General features: G+C 38.9%; 1 long non-coding RNA gene across 1 annotated transcript; it reads left to right on the forward strand.

Annotated features, from left to right (window-relative positions):
• The first annotated feature begins 17,468 nt into the window (after nt 1-17,468).
• Nucleotides 17,469-19,766, forward strand: LOC109616566. The gene is made up of 3 exons (XR_002197763.3): nt 17,469-17,537; nt 17,793-17,820; nt 19,030-19,766. It is a non-coding gene; the product is annotated as an uncharacterized LOC109616566 (long non-coding RNA).
• The last annotated feature ends 1,079 nt before the right edge of the window (nt 19,767-20,845 follow it).

The following is a 20,845-nucleotide window of genomic DNA, read 5'->3' on the forward strand; positions in this document are numbered from 1 at the left end:
AGATCTACCTTCCTGTGGTTCTGAACAATCGTTCTGCGCTGGACCCTCTCCATAACTCAATTCAGGACATTAAACTGTGGCTTTCTCAGAATTTCCTTCACTTGAATGAAGGTAAGACTGAATACATTCTGTTTAGCCCGGATTCACCCTGCAGTTCTCCAAGTTTTGGCCCTCTCACACCCCAGTTTGCACCCACTGTGCGTAACCTGGGTGTTATTTTTGACAAAAGTATGCAATTTGATAAACAGATTAGTGCGGTTGTTAAGGCGAGCTTTTACCAGCTAAGGCTTCTTAGTAAGGTCAAAACATTCTTGTCCCAAGCTGACCTTGAAAAAGCCATTCATGCCTTCATCAGCTCGAGGATTGACTACTGCAATGCCCTCTACACTGGATTTAATAAATCACTCCTCAATCGGCTTCAACTGGTACAAAATGCAGCAGCACGTCTCCTCTCTAACACCTCCAAACGCTCACACATCACCCCAGTCCTCTGCTCGCTCCATTGGCTTCCGGTGCGGTTTAGGGTGGAGTACAAGGTCCTGCTGTTTGCATTCAAGGCCATCAATGGTCTGGCCCCGGCCTACCTCGGCGAATTAGTAACGGTCTACCAACCTGCTAGAGCTCTCCGCTCCTCTGAACACACCTCTCTGGTCGTTCCCAAATTCAAATACAAAAAGTTTGGAGGCCGATCATTTGCAGTTCAGGGCCCAACTCTGTGGAACGCTTTACCACCATCCCTGCGTAACATTACCGTGTTCAGTGTTTTTAAAGCGCAGTTGAAAACACATCTGTTCAGACAGGCTTTTAACACGTAATCTCTGACTCAACTGCTCATTTTATATATTTTATGTGTATGTGTATGTATGTGTGTGTATATGCGTATGCGGGTGTATGTGTATATATATGTACATATACATTTTTCTTTATCTTATATTTTTATATGTTTTAATATTTTTTTTATATTCTGTTGTCTACTGAAGCTTTTAATGGAAAGCGCTTTGTGCACCTTTTGGCTGCTGTAAGGCGCTTTACAAATAAAATTTGATTGATTGATTGTATGTTGAAACTGGCACTTCCCCGTGGTTAAAGGTCAGAATTCATGCCTAAGAAACGGCACTGCTGAGGTGCACCATTAAAACCTGTTTTGATTTCAGAATTTTTCACATTTGGCGGTAACTGGGAGTCACAGTGTGTGGTGCATCAGCTGACTTGAGACACACCAAGGAATCCTCTTAAGTCCACTGTGGATAAGAGTACATTTTGGGGAGGCAGGTTGTTGTAGAAATTTACTGAGCTGACGTATTGATAAATTATACCATTGTATAGGAGACTGAAAAATCACTAGTTACCGCTGGTTAAGTACCTAGTTAAGTACCGAGTCTGTGTATTCACACAGTAGGAAAATGCAAGATGTGCTAATACAGAACTAAACTAATCAAAGCAACAAGACTAGGCTGATTAAGACCATTGTCATGTGTTGTTTAAGGGTAAGTTATTTTGTGAGATGTTATGCCACCTTCTTGCCCATACAAAAGGTGTTTCTGAACTATACGGCAGACAGACTGTCACTGATCTTGTGTTAGTGTCTTTCGGTCTCTATTTGCAAATATTAATAAAGTGTATTTGTGTTAGAGTATTTTGATCTCTACCTTACCTGCATTAAAGGGTTCTAAATTTAGATTTCTAACACAAAGTTCACCCTACAGAAAGATAGTGAGAGCTACCAGGACTAATTTACTGTGCAGAACATTCTTAAGATATTGCTAGCGCTGCCTTTTTTCCTTTACTCTTCATTGGAACTTGGAACTGGCTCTTCAACTGAGTCAGCTTTTTACGTCTGGTTCATTGTTGGCCACCTCATCTGCTCATTATCTAGCACATAAGTTTATCTTTAGTAGGTTACGACCTAAGAACTGGCTGTATAAACTGAGAGCACAAACAAGCATGCTGGTATACACTGCTTCATGGGATTGGGGTCCATTACAATTCCATTTGAAATTCCAGTTAAAATGTTGTGGAGATTTTCAGTGGAGATAAAGTTTAGATTTTCAACAGTCCTGAAGTTATGGAATTTAATTGTATTCAGAGTGTTGAAATTAGAATTTAAACAGAAATTTCTAGGCTCTTGGAGATGTTACATTTGTATTTGTTAAATCATGTAGTATTCATAAGAGAAAACATTTACTCCAGGAAATCATTTCAGCTATACAGTCATTTCATATTCTCTCTGCCAGACAATCTGGCTTCAATTTTTGTTATAGTGAGTTTCACTGCAACCCTTAAACGTCCAAAATGATGTCACCACTGCCCTTGGAAAAAGCAATGGTGTGCTGCTATCTTTATTGATCTTGTGTAATTTGACACCATAGACCACTCAATTCTTGTGGGTCAGCTAAAGAATTTTGGTGTCTCTGAGAAGTCTCTGGCCTGGATTACTAATTACCTCTTAGAGTGCAATGTGTTAAATCTGAACATCTGCTGTCTCAGCCTCTGGCTGTCGCCAAGGGAGTGCCTCAAGGCTCAATTCTAGGCCTCACACTCTTCTCCATTTACATCAACAATAAAGCCCAGGCAGTAGGGTGCTCCCTCATCCACTTGCATATTCAGATGATACAGTTTTCAACTTAGTTGGCCCCTCTCCAGATTCTGTGTTGAATGCTTTGCAGCAGAGGTAAACAACTGTCATGGTGGTGGGGTCTTGATGAATTCATCATGAGGGGCAGCAGTGGCTCACTGGTCTGCTTGTGAAACACTAAGTATTCAACAATTGTGTCATATTTAACTCAACAGTAACTTTGGGGCAACAAATTACTTAAAAAAATGATTGTACTAACGTTTTGCAGGACAATAATTCAGAGGCCACAACAGTGGAGCCAGTTGCTTTCTCTGGCATTTACCTTGTTCTTAACACCCCTAAAACAAAGACCCCCACCTTCTGAGTGAAATCACTACTTCTGAGCATTGAGAGCTTAAGCTAGTCAATTCACAGCACATAACCAAGCTGCCGACCAAGGTTACAACTGGGCTAAGTCTTCTTTACAGCAATCATACTTCCTTCACTTAAAACATTCAGATTGCTAAACAGTCTGCAATGTGTGAGGTAATACATTGTTTACAGATGGGCTTGTAATGGTACACTTGCCTGGTTAGATGTTCTAAAGCTTTCAGCAATCATATTTACCACAATTGCCTTACAAAAACAAATCCCTGTCATCTGTATTTTTCTAAAGTGTCTTGATATAAAGTGCAAACTCCACAGGTTGATGCAAATCTACCAAACCATGTTAAAGGCCTCACTCTGACCTACTGCAACTTTCGTCTACATACAGCACCTGCTATGCCTGCCTCATTCTGCTAAAGGTCCCCAAAGCAAACACCACCCGGGAGTAACTATTTTCTTTAGTTCTGTGCAGCTAGCGAATGGAACAATCTGCAAAAGCCTATGATGCTGAAAAGCTTTGTCTCTGTGCCAATTTTCATTCAGAACCTTTGCAATGACATTCCATTTGAGCTTAGATGCATCCTGTGTCCTTTAGTCATCCCTAACATGTCTATAGAACTTGATTCTATTGATTGGACATGATTTAGAAAGACACACAGGGTGTCTATAAAAGGTCCCATACTTTGCAGTGCATGTCAGCAAAATCCAAGCCATGAATTCCAAGGAACTCTCTGTAGACTAGGGCTGTGCCAATACAACGATTTAATGAAAAATCGCAATTATTTTCTTTCACAATATTGTATCGACATTCTGATCTCTAGAATCAATGTTTATTTATTATGCTGTCAACAGACGTCTTTTAAATTACTGTAGCGGTCGCTAAACGGTCGTGTTTCTTTAACAATAATAGTTGTGTATATATCAAATCAATAAATAAACTTCAATTAGTGCTGCACACGGCTGTTAGAATCCTAACTCAAACAAAAATGAATTAACACATTACTCCTGTACTAGCGTCCTTACACTGGCTGCCTGTTAGGGTTAGGGCTGATTTTAAGGTTTTACTCTTAACCTATAAATCAATACATGGACTTGCTCCTACTTACCTTGCTGAAATGATCCAGCCATACATACCTACACGTAAACTACGATCGCAAGATGCAAGCCTTTTAATTGTACCTAGAATTTCTAAACAAACAGCTAGAGCTCCACTACTGTGGAATGATCTGCCAATTAAGGTTAGAAATGCAAACTCAGTGCAAACTTTCAAGTGTTTAAAAAAAAATTATCTATACAGCACGGTTTATGATTAGGTGTAGCCTGGCCCGGGGGCGTGAATGTGACTAGAAGGCTTGATACTGTCCACCCTTGCTGTCTTGCCAGGTGGGCTATCGTCGCCACTGGGATGCCCTCCCTCCAATGCCATTCGGGGGAAGAGTCACTGGCTTGTTGTTGTCTCTCTTTTGCGCACTTGTGCAATTGGGCTGTACTCTGCTGGCAATACTCGGCTCTCATACAGGGTGGTTGCGGTTGGTGAGTGTCCTGTTGGTTGATGCAAGGCAATGTGGGTGGATTGATTTCCTGCCTGTTGGGCCCTGTCCGGGGCCTCCCCCGGGTAGGGCCACAGTGTAGCCGGACCCCCCCTGTCTTAGTCCCAAGGTCTTACGCTGCTATACTATTGTGCTGGGGGATTGGGTAAGTTCTCCTTCCCCACTAAGTTCACCTTCTCCACTATAAATCGCTGTTGATATGAGGAACACATTTTCAGAATTTTCCCAGTCTCCTCCCATTTTAAACTTTAGGAGGACATAAGGTCCTGGTCCACACCTGCAGAGTACCTGGTTTGGGGGGCCCGTTGCTGTCCCTGTCCTTGTCCATCTGGTCATGCTTCTGACCTAGTCTAAATTTAAATATACTCTGGATTTAGCCCACATGCATTTATTAATTATTCCATTTGGACTCTTAATAATTCACCCGGCACAGCCAGAAGAGGACTGGTCACCCCTCTGAGCCTGGGTCCTCTCTAGGTTTCTTCCTAAATTTCGGCCTTCTTAGGGAGTTTTTCCTAGCCACTGAAATTCAACACTACTGTTGTTTGCTCCTTGGGTTTTAAGGCCAGGTGTTTCTGTAAAAGCACTTTGTGACACCTGCTGTTGTCAAAAGGACTTTATAAATAAATGTGATTGATTGATTGATATCACAAAATGTACCTGATAAAAGCCTGTATTACTGTATTCCCATGGATGTCGTCATTAATAAGAAACCAGAAAAGAGTATGCTGTTATTACTTTTTTTGTTTTATTAATTTTCTTACTCAAAATGCTAGCGCTAAAGCGGCCACAACTTTTTGTGTTAGAAGAGATTGTTTCTATGTTGTTTAGTGATACGAGGTTATAAACGTCCTTGGTCCTTAAAGCGATAATGATGTTGAGGTGAGTAAGAAACTGTGGCTGTAAGTTTTGTGTTGTCCATACATGCTGTGAAATGTTGGTAATATCTTTAAGATGACAACAGCAACCCTGTCTGGATAACTTTATAGACAAGCTCTGGAGCTCAAATGGTTGCTTGCTCAGTCTTGTAATGGAAAGCGTTGCACTAACTGTGTAGCCGTCTGACTAGTTGGTTGTTTTCTTGCGTTTCTTCCGATATCATTCAAAATATCATTGCTAACTCGACAACTAATCTGGTTTGTTTCGTCTGTCAGACTTAAAGTTGTCTGCCCGCAAATGTTTTGCTTGTGCAGCAACAAGCTGTCACTTTCACTAGCTAGCCAAAAAGCAGTAAAATGTTTTGCTTCACTGACGACGTTGTCACTTGATCGCGATGATGTCCTGCATCTGACAAAAGATGTACTTCACATACGTCCCATTATCATTTAGAAAAACCTGTATGTCTTGAGATTTGCCTTGTGCTTACTTTATTATGATCACATTAGCTGTACAGACCTACTTTGACTGCTAACTCAATCTAGGCGTAATATATATTTTTATGCAAACTTAGACGTTCGTTCTTTCTATTGATTGTTAATGGGATAATACAAATTGTATTATTCCAAGTTACATTAATGTGTTGTCAAATTAAAGATGAGTATGTGCTCTTTGAAACAAAGTTAACTTGTAATTTTAATTTGGTTTGGTTTTTGTGCCATTTCTGTTTATTTGAAATGTGCGAGAAAATATGATTCATTTTGAGTAATCAACAGCAGCATTCTAGAATTCTATTTGGGTCTAAAGGGTTAAATATAGAATTTCTAAATAATTTCAAATTGAGTGATTCTTTTTTTATTCGGGGTTGCTCATGTGGATTAGTCTAAGTATATAGGCTAATATTATTTGAGTTTTCTTTAGTACTTCTGTAAGTATCGTGATTCAGTTGTGATATCGTGATGTATATCGTAACACAAGGTACTTGCCAGTACCCACCCCTACTGTAGACCTCAGTTATCGAATTGGGACGAGGCATACATCTGGGGAAATGGATACAAATTGCTAAAGCATTGAAAGTTCCCAGGATTCTTTGAATTGAAAGTTCCCAAGGTGTTTGAAACCACTCTTCCTAGAACTGGTAGTCTAGCCAAACTGAGTAACTGGACAAGAAGGGCCTTGGTCAGGAAGATGACCAAGAACCCAATGGCAACTTTAACAGAGCTTCAGAGTTTCTCTGAACTTGCCAGAAGGACAATCTCTACAGCACTCCATCAAACAGGCCTTTATGGTAGAGTGGCTAGATAGAAGCCACTCCTGAGTAAAAGGTATTTGACATGCTGCCTAAAAACATTATCTGGTCGAATTAGATCTATTTCAAACTATTAGGCCTGATTTCCAAGCCTTATCTCTGGCAAAATGAAGGTACCGCTCTGTGCCTGGTTAATAGCACTCTCAGGGTGAAGCATGGGGAAGATTCATCTTCAGCATGCCAACCACCCGAAGCACACAGCCAAAACAACCCTGGAGTGGCTTTGAGACAAGTCAATGAATGTCCTTAAGAGGACCAGCCAAAGCCCAGAATTGAACCACAATGAACAACTGTGGGGATACCTGAAGATTGCAATTCATCAACAATCCCCATCAAATCTGAATGTGTTATTGGCATACCAAAGGTGTGATTGTTGCCAAAAGTGCTACTACAAAGTAGTCATTAACACATAGTATTTGGTATAGATTGTAGACTTGGCAAAAATGCTGTAATAAACTATAAATTAAGTCCATACCACAAAAACGCAGTGGCAAACCATAACTATTGGAACTAGGCCATCAGTAGCAGAAAACATCTGATGTCATACACATATAGAACTCAGATGCCTGTGTATACAGAGCATGACTTGGGACCTTTCTTTTGCAGACCTATGTCAAAGAAATGATTGGCTGTGGCTCAGAAGCAGCAAACATAGGATACTTGAAGATATCAATAGCAGAAATTTTTGCCAAAACAGTCACTCAAATAGTGGCAGAATAAATTAAACCACACAACTACACACACTGTTTCAAGACCACGGACACTATATGCTGTCTGAGAGCTAAAAGATGCACTGTATTCCATGTCCAGCATGTAATAAAAAAAAATGCACCACAACCAGAACTGTCATGTACCCAGTGTAGATGTAGTGATTGTATGAGTTAGTGAACTGTTGTAAGCTGTTGTAACCAATGTAGATGTATTGATTGTATAAGTTAGTGAACTGTTATAAGCTGTTGTAGCCAATGAAGCAGAATATTAATTATTTGTAATATGAACTGAACCTGAAGGAGCAAGTAGGAGAATAGGAAACCCTGTTCAAGCGGTTGCCGGGGAGAGAAAGATTTAGTATGTCTGTTTTGTGAGAAACAGGTCACAGGTCAGAGACACACACACATAGTCGGACAGACAAGACAGAAACCAGAAGGGGGGGTCAAGGGGATACTTGCAGTTATCCTATAAGGAATAGAACTGGGATTGGGCCAATGGCACACACTTTGTAAGTTAACGCCTCTATCTTTTTGGGCGTAGTAGAAGTATAAAAATGATGTTTTGACTGTTGATCCTTAGACATTGTGCGGCGACACCTTGTCTCCAAAAGCTTTTGTAATAAACGGAATATGCGGTACGGTAATTGACCTGACTCCTGGTGTTTTATTCTCTTTTCCAACAAACCAACTCGGGGAAGTGTTAGACTTCAACACCAGTACATCCTATTGCAATGTCATTACCTTTGTTTTTACCAGATAACCAGTAATCTAAACACATTGTATTCAAATGATATGAACGAGATATCAACAAAAAGCTGTAGATAGGCTTGACAATAAAATGCATACAAATGTATCCATGCCTCTAAAACGGCCAAAGAACGCTGGCTGAGCTGCAACGCTGGCTGAGCTGCAACGCTAGCACGACGACATAGCAAGTGATTTGAATCGAACATTCGCTGAGCCTCTTCTGACCCGAAGGAAACTTAAAATAATTTTTAGTTTTATTTCAAATTCATGGCACAAAAACGTTAGTTTTACTTTAATTTGTTCATGACATTGATACAATAACTATCAATATAGGTGACGATAACTGACTTCTTCAAGTAAATAGACAAGAGAATAATGGATACCTCTCCTCTTTTAATGCGCAAGAGGTTGCGATCTGTGTATTACCTCAAAAAGCATGCAGTTGCGTACTTAGAAAATCCCCCAGAAATAGTCGGAATATAACCTTAATTTTTTTTAATTTTAGGCTTACTATAATGTAGCTTCTCAAGGTTGTGGCCAGTATGTCTATCCTGAACATATCCTAATGCATAATTTGCATTGACTGCTGCGAGCCACGAACACCAGTAACCTGCGTGGGAATCCGCATCTCTAACCAATAAGCTATTTAACAAGGGTCACTCACTCAGAGACATTTGCTCTTCTTGGCCGGCTCAGCTTATGCGGTCCAGCAATAAAGGGAGCATACCAAGAGCATTGCTGCGTAGCACTTTCATTCACATCCACATAACCACCCTACTCCCACCCTCAAATATTCCAGCCGGTGCGCTCTTTTCTGTACCTTTCAATATCCATACTACCTATGCGTTTTTCAATAAAGAGTGCGCCCCCCCCCCCTCCCTTGAATATAAGGTAATATAATGAAACTGTCATCCATGATGAACACAAGGATATACATTTCCTCCAGAAAAAGCGTTTTTCATTTTTCATCTGTCCAGCCTACTGTGTAGATGAAAACAAAAAGTCCACTCACCATTATGATTATCATTTAAAGTCCATTCTCCTGTCCATCTTTATGTAATGGATAATGACAGGTTCATGTAGCTTGGCTTTTGATTAAAAAATATTTTATTAAGATCAAAGACGACAGCTGGGCCATCGCCATCCTACACTCCATCCTACATTCATTGCAAAAAGTTAGCCAAGCTAGGCTCAAGCATGAGAAAACTGTCCCACCCATTACAAGACAATTTGTGAGTGGTTGATTGTACTTCCTTTCCAAAATGATGCGCAATGTCAATGACGTTAGCTGGTTCCTTCTATTCAAAGCCTGAGGGCCTAGCAAATGAGCTTTGAACACAGCTAGATATTTCTACCAAGATGGACCCTTTTTGTGTTAGTAAACCGAATGATTTCATCAGTCCAGTCTAATGGTTTGCAACCATAAAGGTCTGCATTTAGCTTCAAAGGGTGGCTTCGACAACGGTATTCTATAAAAATTAAGTCCATCTCATTTTTGCATTCATATTCTGACACCCAACGGCACAACAACAATTTTCTAAACTTTTGTCCGATCTTGCCCGTTTCCCTACACTTGTTCCTGTAGTTTTCTGCCAGCACCAAACTTCAGTGACGTAACCATGACGCCCATTCCAAATGGGTCTATACTACCAAAGAAAAAATCTGATAGGATATTTGTAACAGGTTGTCCTCGTGGCGTGTGTGTAAAAAAGGAGTCGAATTCAGGTAGGTAGTCAAAGTATATGTATTGCGTTCTTGTTTCAAAAAAGGCATGTAGTACTCAAATAGCGCACAAGCGCATAACAACTGCGCACAGCAAATCCAGAACAACACTGAACAAGGCGCAATACCACACAAAGACACCCGGAAACACAGGAACTAATATAGGCAACCTAATGAGGGAATGAACACCAGGTGTGTGCAATAACAAGACATGACAGTGCCGTGGGAGGAGGAGCGGCGTGACTAGAAGGCCGGCGATGACGCACGCCGAACAACACGCGCGTCCTCTTTACAAAATTTTTTTCTCTTGGAATATTAACCCTTATTTTTCCAACACCATCTGAATAAATTCAATAGGAGGATCAATTAATACAAAAAATATTAAATTAACAAAATTACTAATTATTATATATAAAAACATATATAGATATATCTTAAGGTCCTTTCTGAGGACGTAGATGGCCTTGACGGTTCCCCAATGCAAAAACGTGGTGAAAGTGAAGGGGTCTGAATACTTTCCAAAAGCACTGTATATGTATTCTTGCAAAGTATGATGCTGTTAATTCGTGCCTTCTGCTCAATTTGTTCTTAACTCTGAACTCCATTGTAAGATTTTATTTTCAAGGAGAATCCATTGACGTAAAATGAGACTAAATGAATTTGTAGAACGACCTCTAATCATGATACTGTATACCAGTTAAAATAAAATCTACTCGTCTAGATTAGACAGTTGGTTACCCGTGTTCCATTTTGGTCCTGTGTAAACAGCCCAGGAAAATAGATTCTATTTAAATGTCAAAAGACCTTTCAAAACACAAGGCACTCCAAGCAAAAACTGATGACAATATTAAAAATGATTTTTTTGGAGATTCTGTACAGTATCATTTAAGCTGTTAGTTGCATGAGTGCTGCTCAAGAGCCAACATATCTTGTCAATTTTCTTTGCAACTATGTAATCCAATTTTGTGCTGCCTTCCAATTTGCATATGTTATGCTCTATAAAATGTATACTGATTTGTTATATGTATATCTATTGTAACGGGGAGAAACACATCCTCAAGAGCCCTGAACACCTGAAATGTATCCATTCCCTGTGTTTCAACCTGGGCTGGAGATACAGGGAACAATCTAGTACTTCGTTGTTTCCTTTCTTCCACTGCCTGAGAACTTGGAGTCAGGTGGACCCTTGGGGAGAGTGCCGCCCATGTGGCAGACTGAGGCCGAAGAGACGTCCAGCGCCCTGGCAGAGTCAAATGAGCTTTCAAGCACCCCGTTGGAGCCTGTCAAGACCCCAGCAGCAGCATGCACAGTGGCAAGGGGGGAAATGTGGTGCAAACGTGCTGCTGCATCAGGGCTGTACTAATGGAAGGTTACAAAACATGTAGACACTGGAGCCTAGAGACTGAAGCATTGGAGAGCCATTGTCGCTCACACTCCACATGACAATAACAGGGTAGTAAAGCAAATTACTGCAAGCCATATAATTACAAGCAGGACAATAATTACTTACAAATAGAATGAAATGACAGTGGTTAAAGCATGCTATGGAATAACCTTGAGTTTGAGATGAGAACAATGACATGATGATTATCTACAACATGAATGAGTGTTCACTTAAGGTAGTATGGCGGGGAACAAAATCACAATCAGGGAGGGAGACTGAAAGGAACCACAAAGGAGATAAGTTCAGTGTTGCATTATGTGGTCTGTAGACTATGACTCAAGAGCTGTTTTCAATAAATGGTTATCATAAATAAAACAACATATAGGGGTTCTGTGAACATTGGAAAGTGTATTTATGTCTGAGTGTTAATGAATTCAGAAGTGTTCCTCATTCTTATCCCCACTTTTCCATAATAGCACTTATATTTCACCTCTGGAATCCCCAAGGGACCATTATAGGATAATGAGGCCACTTCTCACTCTGAAAAACCTCTTCATAAAGAAAGAAAAATACAAACAAGTAGAATGAGAGAACAAATGAGTCTCCCAGTAACATTCTTTTTACTCTCCTATGGGTTGAAAGGGCTTTGACTTATTCACTGGTCTAGCACACAGGGCTTGGAATGTCACGCACTATTTCTTAATGCAAATGTTTAAAGCATTTGTGGCCCTAATCCCATTGAAGTACTGGTACTAAAATCAGCATTTTCTCCAAAGTATCTGAAATTGATCGTGAAGCTCAACCAGGGGTGAAAGTGCCCCCGTTAAAAGCATGTGAGACTTAGCCAACAGTGAAAGTTAAAATCTTGGAAACTAGTGTTTACTCAAATGATGCAATTTTATGTGTAAAAAAAATCAAGGACAAAGTTTTGGGTTGTATATTGGAAGGGTCAGAAGGGGTCATGGTGGGCCCCCCGATTTTATATATACAGTACACCCAACAAATTAATGACAGACTATGTTTTTAAGTATCACTTCCCTTTTCAAGGTTAAGAAAGTTACCATCACACCCTGCTGAAACTTCATTTAAATCTCCCAAAACATTCTAATTGCACACTTCACCACTCTTGACTGCTACATGGTTTTCATTAACACATTTGTAATAACTGGTCGAATTTAATTGAATTTACATTATCTGATTCCAAAACCTTCTTACTTCGTTACCTAATTTTATTGCATTAATAATCTACACAGTTACAGGTTTTACAAGAAAAAAAAAAGCAAAGGTTGACCATTGTACTCGGGTGGCTGAGTGATGAAACAAAGGTGGTGTAGGGAGAAGAACTGTCCTGACAGCTAATGCTTAATATTTAATGACTGGCGTAAGCATTACTAGCATTGCTTGTAGGTTCTCTGAGGAGCTGCATGCTCAGTAACAGACACTACACTCTGTTTAAAGATGCAAGATACAGCTTTGCCATCTTTTTATTAATATCATATTAACATTCAGAGAACCTACATAAGGACTTCTGAATACAGAAGTTCATGTGTCTATTCACAATATCCATAACATCAAGCTTACTGAAACCAAAAGCACAAACGTCCATTTATGCCTCGGTTATCAGGGTGCATGCACTTGTTTCATGTTAAAACTAAAATAACCTTACATGGTCATGCAACAATAAATAGGTGGGGAGTTGAACAAATTGTTCCAATTTGCATTCTATGTAAATGGCTGTGCTATATGATTCCCATTTATATTTTAATTAATATTCCAAATTCTGACCCGATGACCTGGACCTCTCCCTGCCTCAATATACTGTACAGTACCAGTCAAAATTTGGACAAACCTACTCATTCAGTGGTATTTCTTTAGTTTTACTTCACATTGTAGACAAAAACAAAAACACATCATTAACACATCAGATTGCTTCATAGAGTAACAGACATCTCAACATCAACTGTTCAGAGGAGACTGTATGAACCAGGCCTTTATGGTGGAATTGTTGCAAAGAAACCATTACTGAAGGACCTATTAGAAAAAGAGATTTGTTTGGGCCTAGAAACTTGACATTAGACCGGTGGAAATCTGTCATTTGGGGATATTAGTCAAAATGTTAGTTTTTTGGTCCAAGCTGCTGTGTCTTTGTGAAACGCAGAGTGGGTGAACAGATGATGTCCGCATATATGTTTACCACTGTGAATCATGGATGAATGGGCCTGTGGCTGGATCACTAATGGACACGGCACCACTTCAGTCAGGTGCCAGCCAGGTGGAGAAGGGGTACTAGTATGGGCTGCTATAATTAAGGAAGAGGTAGTTGGACCTTTTCGGGTTAAAGATGGACTGAAACTCAAATCCCAAACCTACTGCCAGTTTCTGGAAGATACTTTCTTCAAACAGCGGTACAGGAAGAAGTCCTCAGCATTCAAGAAGGCCATGATCTTCATTCAGGACAATGCTCCATCACATGCATCCATGTACTCCACTGTTGGCTAGCCAGCAAGGGCCACAAAAATGCCCAAATAATGACCTGGCCCCCTTCCTCTCCTGACTTCCTAGTCAGGGGATTTCCTCTCCTGAAATGTTCATACATTTTGTGTTACTTATTTGCTCCACTTACTTTAAAAATTGAGAATAAACACATATACCTTTTTTTGTATTAGGTGCCTAATAATTCTGCACTCATGTATTCCCCTGAGAAAGATCAAAACTCACTTTTCCTTTGTTAAACATTCAGGTTTGAGGTTCAATTATATTTTGGATTGCCTGAGAGCATTGTGTTTGTTGGACAATAAGGAATACGATCTGCCTAATAATTGTGCCCGCAGTGTACATGGGAGTAGTGGGAATTAAACATGCCTTAAATACATTCAGCCAACCTGACATTAAACTTTGCTGCAACCCTTCCTCGATTTATGCACTACTCCAGGTACAGTCAGCAGCACTGTGATGAATCACATGATTGACAAGTTACAAAGACCCCAGCAATGACCAATGTGAATGACAAGTAACAAAGACGCGAGCAACAACCAATGTGAACGACAAGTCAATGGACATGAACAGGAATATTGAACAAAGCAAAAAACAACAACCAGTATATGCTAAACAGCAATGGACGATTGAAGAAAATGGACTTATTTTTGGCCTAGATGTCTTAGATTTTTGACTACATTGTGAATGACCTGGTGGAAATAAAATAATAAATACATGAACAAAATTTTGGGGTGTCAGAGGTTTTTTAAGAAACTACATTTTCAACCCTATACAGGTGCATGTGCGTAACTATCGAGGGTCGAGCCAGGCCAAATCCTTTTTTTTTTTTTTACATTGTTTGTTTCTATTATATCATAATCAGAAGCGAGTACATCCACAGCAAGACTGGCTTAACATGTTTGTATATAGTGAGATTTCATAATGCTACCCTATTATGGTGACCTCATGTCAGTGTTCATTAATTACATAGATAGGATCGTTATGTCAAACAATTACATTTCTCTGGAAACTAATTATTATATTTAAATTTATCTGTGTAAATTGCTATTTATTTTTTAATGAGATGTCACAATGGTTATCTTCCAGGAGGGCCCTAATCATCCTTGGAAACTTGCTAGCCAACTCAGTGCTTTGAACTGTTCACTTGATTGCTGTTCTCAAAAGAGAAAATGAAAACGAGAACATGAAGGTGATGTTGCCAAACTGCCTGAATTAGATGTTTTAATTAGATTTGGACACTACAATGTCTGTGAAGGGGCAGGTTGATGACGTGGATGCTGCTAGATCTGGCAGTGTTAGCTCTGTGGAACCTATTCATCATGCTAGCTGTGGCAGTGTTAGCTCTGTGGCCACGTGTTCAGCAACAGCACGGATGGCAAGCCCTTACATTGGGTAACTTAAGAATGATTTGTCAGCTAGTTTACTCAGCAGATAATATTTTGTCATATATTTACACCAAGTGTGCATTCCAACAAAAGTCAAATTTATAGTCAAATGTATACATTGTAGCTCTAGAGTTAATATATTTGCTATATCATGCTCAAGCTTGTGTTGTCCGTGGTGCTGAAAGTTGCTAGCGATATTATTGCTGACATTTCCTTAATGCAATAATCTTGTTTTCATCTTTTTGTTATTAATTTGGCACAGAGGAATATTTTTAACATATCCTACAGGGTATCAATCCACGGATAACTGGATTTAGCATATTAGCATAAATTATCATTTTTAATTTTTTTTTATTGTTTCACATTTTTTTCTAAATCTATACATATTAGTGAAGCGTTCCATTTGTGTTCCTATGGGAATTGCTGCCTAACCGAGCAAAAACTGACCGAGCGCATAGCGTACATTTCCATAAAAAAGTTATAACTAGAATCATACGGCTGAATTTAGCTAATATCTAGGTATTCAAACAAAGCGATTGGTACATAGTTTGGGTTCATATGGGGAGAACAGCCTGTTTGAGAGAAACAGTTGTCAGAGCTGCGTATAAATGAGGAGCAGGAGACATGGAGTCGTTTAGAAACAAAGTTTTATATATTTTAAATGTGGAAGCACTAACTTGCGCTCACGAACGGTGAGACAATAACACACAAAGATATGGGAAGCAGAGGGAACATATATACTGGGGGGAATGATGGGAATGAGGACCAAGTGCGCTAAACAAGACAACAGGTGAAATGAATAAATGAGATTGGCGGTGGTGTTAGAAGACTGGTGACGTCGACCGCTGGAGCCAGCAGAGGGCGCAGTAGTCACAACAGTAGTGTGTAACCAAGTGTCCACTAGTCACTGACCACATAGCGTACAAGTCTATAAATATCCATTACTGAACTGTAATAACTAGAAGCGTAATAACCTTATATCCAGACTCCAGCAAAGTGATCCGTACGTAGTTTGTATTCCTAAGGGAATAACAAACAAAAGAATAGTCCACAAAAAAAGAAAAAGAAATGCAAAATGTAGGCTACATTTCTATGAATATCCAGAAAAGTAAAGTCTGCGTGGTAGATTTGGACCAAACTGGTCACCATTACGCATTGGATTATCCAAGTCTTCCTTTTTCTTCGTTTTCAAAAATGGCATTTGTACACTGTAAACCCAAACATTCAAAGTATTTAAATAGATTAAGTAGTGTATACTCAAAGTTTTAGATACAGTTCTACTAACTTAATTAGGTAAAGTTGGTGTAACATGTTCTTCCTTTTTGAGTAACTATAACTAATACTTTTTGATTAAATTGAACTATTTATTTTGTATAAGTAAGCATAACTTAAAAACATAACTTAAGTACAACTTAATAGAATTAAGTAATTACATGCTAAGAATGATAAAGTCCTGTTATTTCTATTGTTTCAAATAAGGATGATTTAAAAATAAATTAATTTATATAACACATGCTAAGTACAATAAAATCTCAAAGTGCTTCACCAAATAAGTAAAATCGATCATAACAAATAAATTGCAATCACAGCCTATTAAAACAGTAACAATTTGATTGGGGAAAATGGTCTGAAATGTACATTCGTTTATGTGTTTGTCTCAGAGAGCGTAGACCTTCTCCGAGCCCCCGCCCTTCACTAGTGCATTGACAACTTGGTGACGTTAAGTCAGATATAGGTTAGCTAGCTGCTAAAGGGCTATAGCCACTTAGCGCGACCACTAACGTTACACACTCCAGCAGCACAACTAGCGACCTACCACTACCAGACTCACTGAAGAAGTTTAACGACGGATGAATCACACGCTCATTCCCCGCTAACAGGTGGTGTTAGAAAATGTGTCGTTAGTAGAAGCACTAACTATGACATAGTTCAGAGTTTTTTGTTGATGGAAAGGAGGGAATGAGCATAATAGGGCCTCTTTACGCTCAAACTGAGTTCTACACTGCAATTCCTTGTTCTCTGTAGCTTCTAGCGACACTTGTTTTAAATTCTGTGTGAGCAGACTGAGACACGGAGATTGCTGTTAACAGAAACACGAGTCAACTGCCCGTTCCCGCCAAATTCCACTTGTGCTGTGTCGGTTCTAAAACAAACTGGAGGCAAGCTGCTTTTCATGACAAAGATGAGAATGAGATTATTTTGCTTGATGGCTTTAGTAGCTTGACACTTAGGGGATCAAATGAAAAGATCATTAACAGGGAACCTTTATAAATGGAAGTATTTATAATTTGACACTCTTTGAATGCTTTTAATTGTTCACTTTCAGATCAGTTTATGCCTTTGCATCTCTGTGTTCCAGTTTCAAGAAGTTAAGACAGAGTTAAGGAAGATTACTGGAGATGTGATAAAGATACCAGGTAATCCAATGAATGTGAATTCTTCTTAAAAACATGTTAAAAACTAGTAAGTTTACTTATGCTATTTTCCATGTTTTGAGGAAAAGTGTATTATGTAAAAACAAATTGTTCTTCATTTTAAAGCAGTGTTAGCTGTAGTCCATGATCATGTTTTGGTAAGCTAATAGTAATTAACTTGTAGTTATATTAAGTAGTGAGTATAAGCAATTCTGTTTTAAACGTTTTCTAAACTTTTTTTTTTTCTCTGTCTTTTAGGTTTCTGGTTCCAAAATGTTCTGGAAGTGTAAGTTGTGCACAGCTTCTTTCACCTCCAGAATACCGTTATTTAGACACTACAGACAGCAGCACAGCCACTATTCCAGAATCAGCCCTCTTCCATGCCTCTACACTGATTGCATTTGTACGTTTCGGACACTTAATGCACTGAGTACTCATTTGTCAGAACATGGATCTTATGTTTTTCACCTCTTGCAATGAGACCCAGAGGCCTGTACTATGAAGCAAGATTTGGCGTTAACGAGGTAACTTCAGGTTCAACTCAGGGTTTTGTGTATCACGATGGTGGATCAGTTGTTACTGGGTTCAAACGCTGTGGTAACTTATGCTGAACACCTAACCTGGTTGGGAGCAGGTTATGTTGGGAGATTTGAGATCAACCGGTGTAAAAGCACCACCTACAGACCAATCAATACTCAATTGATAACGGCGTCACCGTTCTTAGAAGATCAGGTGAAGCTCGGTGCGCATAGATAGAAGTGCGCTCAGAAAAGTTTAAAACATTTAGAGAGCGATAACCCCATTAACATTTCCTGATGGGTATTTATATGAAAGTTATAGATTTTCAGCGTAGGGAATTACGTGAAGGCTATTTGTCGGCTGTTTGAATTATGTTTTTATATTTAACTGATGATATAATAGGCTAAAGCAACGACAGTTTATGGAAAGCACAAGCATAATTATGGTCAGATCTTGTGCCTGACTGATGGGGAAGTGATATTGATAAGCGTTGTGATTTACGCATCTACAGCATCGGCAATTCGTTTGCCAGCTTTCCTTCCTGTTTTAGGAAGCAGCGACTATTGCGGTTTGCCTGTAAAACTGTGTGTGTTCTTCATATTAATGTAGAGTTATAGTTTGCTCTTATATAAAATATGCGGCTCTGGTAGATGTTTTGCGATTGGTCGTGCTGTGCAAATACCGCCTCTTATGTAAACGTGCGCGCCGCTGGATTGGGAAACACTGGGTTGACTAAACTAGTTGTTAGCCACCGTCGTGACACAGCTTATGCGGGACCGCGGTTGTTAGGGTTAGTGAAGCAGGGTAACTGAAAGAAATCCAGGGCATGTTGATCTTGATTCGTAGTACAGGCCTCTGGTTTCCCTTGTTAAAGAGATATTTGATTTCAATGGGACTTGGTTAAAGAAAGATAAATTATGTCATCTGTTCTGTTCCATGTGTTAGTTTGATTAGTATCTCTTTTTCATTCATTCAGGACGAGTCTGATGAGCCAGAGCTTGATGGTGTTGCAGTGGGCCTCCTTATTGTCATCAGTGACCATGACACAAGTCCAGTTCACTACCACCCTGTGAGAATCTCTGTTGTTGTTGAGTGGTCAGCCTCCCCGGACTTGGCGATGCCTTCCTGGTAATCTTTGGACTGATCTATGCACTACACCTCAGCTATCCCAAAGCACTGACAAACACTTTTGAATTCACTCAAAAGATTTTACTTGGTCTAGATAGTGGTAAACTGTCACTCAGGTTGCAGACACTCAAGAATGACTTGATGTAGAAACTCATCTGAAAGAAGGCTAAAGCAGTATAAAAGGCTAGTTGAAAGTTATGTCCCTTTGTCTAAATAATGCCTCAAAAAGATACTGCACTACTTTGCAGGTGTTCAGCCAATAGGCCCAAACTACACAATATGCCTTTGTTCTCATTAATATGATGCAAAAGTAACGCTAATGTTTTGTATGTTTTAATGTTTTTCTCAACCATTGTGGCCTGCGCAGGATGACCCTCATTTCACTGTGCTTTTGATACTGGTTAATGTATTACATTTACATTTTAGAGTTTTAAGTGAAAATGTTATTACAGTCTATAGAATTTTTATAATTTCATCCAAATGCCCTGTTGTCTTACTCAGGAATTAGCCAGGAAGCCAAAAGCACAGTGTTTTTTTCATTTATAGCTGTAATGAAAGAATTTCATTTTGGTATTATTTGATATTATTTATTATTGTTTTTGATTACTCTCATTATTTTCCTGACTATCTGATTAGTTGTCTGGTCAATATCAGAAATTTGTGAAAAAATACCTATTTCTTAGGGCCTTAAGTGACCGGGAACACATTTGGAAGGCTAGAATCAGAATTTTGAGTTTCTTCATAAAAAATATTTTGTTATTATTATTAAATTACTGTTTATTTTAATTTATAAATGTTTATTTATTTTTCTATTTCATTTTAACATTGCAGTGTGCTAAAAGCGAGCAGGCAAGAAAATACTGTTCAATAGCAGACGTTCATGACTTTTAGAAATATTAAGTTTGTTAAACTCAATGTAAAATCTAATATTTTACGTTTTGAGTCACGTGTTTTTAAGTAAACAAACTCAACATATTTGATTAATGTGTACTTAAAACAATGACAACATAAACTAATAAACATTGAGTTTTGCAAAACATAAAATGATGTGGTTGTGTACTTATTTTTTTAAAGTTCTGTGAACTTATTCCAGTAGTTTGAAAACTCAACTTTAAGTCATAATAACTGAAAACTGTAAGTCATATTAACTGCAAATATATGAGTTGAGCTAAATTAGTACTTTAATTTAACTATTATCAAAAGGTACAAGTAGCAAGTCATCCAACCTTTTAAGTTCTGGAAAATTTTGACTTTTAAGTTAATCAACTTCAATCGATTGCCTGGTAACTTACTCGGGTTTACAGTGTATGGTACATATATTGACTGGAAACATGACCTTTACAACGTAGGAATGATGGGACGTCATAGAGGTCACTCCCATAGTGACGGTAAACATGGTGCATCACTGATCACTGATCAGTTATGGTGAATACCAACTTAGTTTTTGTTCCGTTTATGCAAGATAGCTCTTTGTTTTCATCCAAAACTTTTTAGAACATATTTCAATGTAATGAAAAGGCAGAGGAAGGTTATTCTGTCTAGGAACCATCCAGATTAGAAGTACATCGCTATTAATGATTTGTAGCACCGTATTTTGTAGTTTGTATTACAAAAGTTAAATACAAATTTTCTTCTATCAACATACTATGGGGATGTCCTTTGGT

Source organism: Esox lucius, chromosome 14, assembly GCF_011004845.1.
Source record: "Esox lucius isolate fEsoLuc1 chromosome 14, fEsoLuc1.pri, whole genome shotgun sequence".
NCBI classification, from domain to species: Eukaryota; Metazoa; Chordata; class Actinopteri; order Esociformes; family Esocidae; genus Esox; species Esox lucius.